We start from the raw sequence: 3,847 nt of genomic DNA on the forward strand, positions 1-3,847 counted from the left end.
TCTGCCGTGATGAGACGTGTGATCAACCCCCCCGCCGCTGGGACCCTTTCACCCTCCGTCCCGTCTCGCCGCTGCATTCGCGAGGCCTCCCTGCGATGTAGGTTGAAAACCGAGATCTAATGGGGGGAAAGGAATGGGAAGGGGGGGCCCAACGGGTGATGACTTGAATGTGTCTGACTCGTATGCGCACGCCTCAACACAGAGCCTGGGCTCCGAGCCAGAGAGAGGCCATTCCCACGTCCGCGATAGTGACGGTCGAGATCGCGGCCGGAGTCATGATCAGATCATCTCCACGGCCACTGGCCCGTCCCAGGCCCCCCATGCCAGATAACCAACGCCAACAGTCACATTTCTCGGCCAAGCGGAGGACTGGAATCGCTGCAGAAGTCGAGAGCACCCCTTGCCGACGCCCATGCACCGTATGGTGTAAGTCGAGTGCGTTCGCGGCGAAAGTAAAGTAGCCAGAACAGCCTCATGCGGCGCAACTATTTCCCCCCTCTGCGCATCGACCGGTCTGGACCTCCCCCCCCCGAGCGGCCCTGGTCTAGCCCCCGGGGTTCGATGGACGGGTCTAGGCCCTCCCCCCCCCGGTGAACCGTTACACAGGAACTGGTGCAGTCTTGGGCTTGGGCTTGTCTGTCTTGTCTCGTGCCAGGGCTGGGAACTTGGAAGAGTCGCAGGAGCCTGTAAGCTGGTCTGGCTGGTTGCTAGGCAAAGGACCCCTGGAAAGGCGTGAGAAAGGGTACGACCGTTCCAGCACCAGCAGGCCAGAGTAAATCCCACGGAAAAGACGGCGATGCAAGGGTGCAGCGGTTCGAGACTCTATCGCCCGAGGGGCTTCGAGTTCGCGATAGCGAGATTTGCTTCTCGTCCCGTACGTCGCAAGGCCGGAGTGGCGCGCGAGCTGGCACCTCGATCTCGACAGTCCTTGCGTCGAAATCTATCTTGAGCTGACAAGCCCAGGCGCTGGAACACGATGCCGATTTCAGTTGAGGCCAGACAAGGCGGCTCTGCTTCACCCTCGTCTGTCTTTTTTTTCCCCTCTGTGCCTCGCCTCTGTGTAACTCCCACTCCCCCTCGTCGTCGACCTGGATCTAGAACATGGTGGTGTATCCGTAGAGGGCATTCGCAGAGCCGGGGCGCGTCGTGCATGTATGCAATAACCCACAACACGCCTCCGTTCTGCGCGCCATGAGGAATCATCGTGGCCCTGTGTGTTCCCCACCCGCTGGCGTTTTGATCCTCCGTTTTCCCCGTGCCCTCTTTTTTTTATGTGCAGGAAACAAGATCGGAAGGGGGGTGTGTGTTACGGTGCCGCAAGCAAACCGAAAAAACTGGACAAGCAACCTGGGGGAAACGGACGAGCCCAGCCCACGGGGGCTTGACGGTTGGGACGGGTTTATGCACAATGAGGTCAGGTTCCGCGTCTGGAATGCTTGGCCTAGACTCACCTCACCCAGCGGCCCATCACCCTCCTTTGGTCTGGCCTGGTCTGGTCTTTCGGGGGGAGGGCTCTCGTAGACCAAAACCTGTCTGGTTTCCGAAGGGATTGGCAGTACGTATGGTGAGTCGGCCGCGCTAGTCTCAGACGGCAGCTCGTCCTCTGCAGCCTGTGATGCCTCCTCCTCACCAAGCAGACAGCAACACGGTGGCCGAGATGCCAGAAAAACCAAGGATCTAAGAAAAGCAATCAGGGTCCCCCTCGCCTCCGAGAGACCCTGGCACCGGACGACGATAAGGGACCTGGGTTTTTTATCCCGGTTTAAGGCCCAGGAAACCACTCTGTTCTGGGCAAAATGTGTACAGGCGAGATGCACACTCCCATCCCGCCAACGCGTCCTATGTCTAGAACCCTCTTGTCTGGCCGCAACAAACTTGCGCCCACGACGCCCAAGAGACCAAGACATTCTTATTTTCTGCGGGCGCGCATCAACGGTGCAGTCGTGGATGCCCTCAGGCAAGGCGCGATGTGTCTCGGAACGGCAGGGCAGCAAACAGCCGCGGCGCTGCGGCAGCGAGCGGTGCCGGGCGCCATTGATGTGTTTTGCGCGTCTGCGTGATCCCCCTATGACGCCAGACCGGATCCAGGGTGACGAAATGCCGTGCCGGTTAGCGCACCATGGCGTCCTTGAGCGAACCCCCCCCTCTCCCCCAAGTCTATTAGGTGGTTCCTGTCTCGGATTGCCTGTCGAATCAGCCGGTTGGCAGGTCAGGAATCAAAACGCAAGACAGGGACGAGGGAGCGAGATTGGGTCTGGGGGCATCAACAGGTGGGAATAGCGGCGTCCGTCGTGCTTACGCTGAGCGCACATCGCTGGTGTGTCTCAGACGCCGTAACACCGCACACGACTATCTACTGTAAGGCGGGATGCACGATAGCGAGTAAGGCAGGGCCCGTAAGGCTTGATTCGGGGCGTGTTGGGCTACTCCACAGCAATCAATGTTGATTAGGTGCAGCGAAGATCAATTTGCAGACCGGCCTACGCGAGCGCCGGATGGCCGGGAAACGGGGCCTCAAACAGCATGTCATGATCCCGACTGAATGGGTTGGGTCGCCCTCGGGCTCAACGCTTGTGCAACGGCGCCTCGTTGGGCACGTCGACAGTCGGGCCTAGGTCGGTGAAGCCTCAACAATCGTCGTCACGATGGGGATGCGAGAGACGTGAAGCTATTCGCAACGCGCCTCGCAGTGCTAGCCTTCCCGTTCTAGCCGGTCCAGCTCACCGGGTTGCACACCACACCCTCCAGGGCCTCTCGACGTCGTCATAACAGGGCCCCGACGGCCGTCTGGCGTGAAAGCTCAGGGGTCCATCCCACATGTCGGAGCGACCCTTGGTCGCGCATGGCACCAGCATCACGCCGTCACCGTTCATGCCCTTGAGCCTCACCCATCAAAGTGCGATGATCGAACGCTCGGCCCAAACGCCGAGCCCCCGCCGATGCCGAGGTTTGGTCGCCAGTGAACGAATGATTCCAGGCTCGAAGCGAGCCCCGACCGTCAGGGAGTGCAATCCCGAACACGACGAACGCATGCCGAGGTTTCTGCGCGACGAGGCATCGCCGTCCGGACCGTCTGCTGCTGGACCACGGATCGGTTACCGTACTTGGCAAGTTAGTCATCGCGCGCCTTCATGCCTTTTTAATTCATGGGCGAACACCGGACCAGATCAGACAAAGGCGGCGTAGCGTTTTGCAATACGGATACGCGATACCGTCAGGGAAACACCACGCCCCCTCCCTCGGCTCCGTCCCAGAATTCGAAGCAGAGGACGGCGACGGACGGGGGCGGACGGTAAGACCACACTCTATTTCACCAGACGAAGGCCGTCTTTCCGTAATGCCAGAAGCAGGGACGAGACCAAAATACGCCCACGATCGCAGCTGGCGCGAAAAGATTGGCTCAGGAAAAAAAGGAGGGGACCCCGGGGCCGATCTCTCCCGCACCATTGCCGGAACCTGACATCATTCTGCGCACCATGGCCCCCGCCGGCCGCGTCCAGAACTCTTGGATCGCCGGGGGGCACGCGTCACTCGGTTACAACACCTCGTCGCACCGGGCGATGGATTCGGACGACCTGCCAATGCCACGACCTACCTAGCCCTAAGTTTCCACGCTGATGCCACGGCGACATCAACCAGTTTGGCATGCATGTGCAGCAGCAGCAGCAGCGCCAGATCGAGATAGCGCCCCGATATGGATGGGGAAGGGGGGATGATTGTGCGAGTCAAAATGCACCGCCAAACTCAAAGGCCAGGGAAAACCCACGGCTTTGGGTAGCATGCCATGCACCCCCATGAGTCGAGGTGCGAAGGATGACATATTGTTTAGCCCATGGCTATTGCATCC

This window comes from Colletotrichum spaethianum, assembly GCF_022836535.1.
Source record: "Colletotrichum spaethianum MAFF 239500 DNA, contig26, whole genome shotgun sequence".
NCBI lineage: Eukaryota > Fungi > Ascomycota > Sordariomycetes > Glomerellales > Glomerellaceae > Colletotrichum > Colletotrichum spaethianum.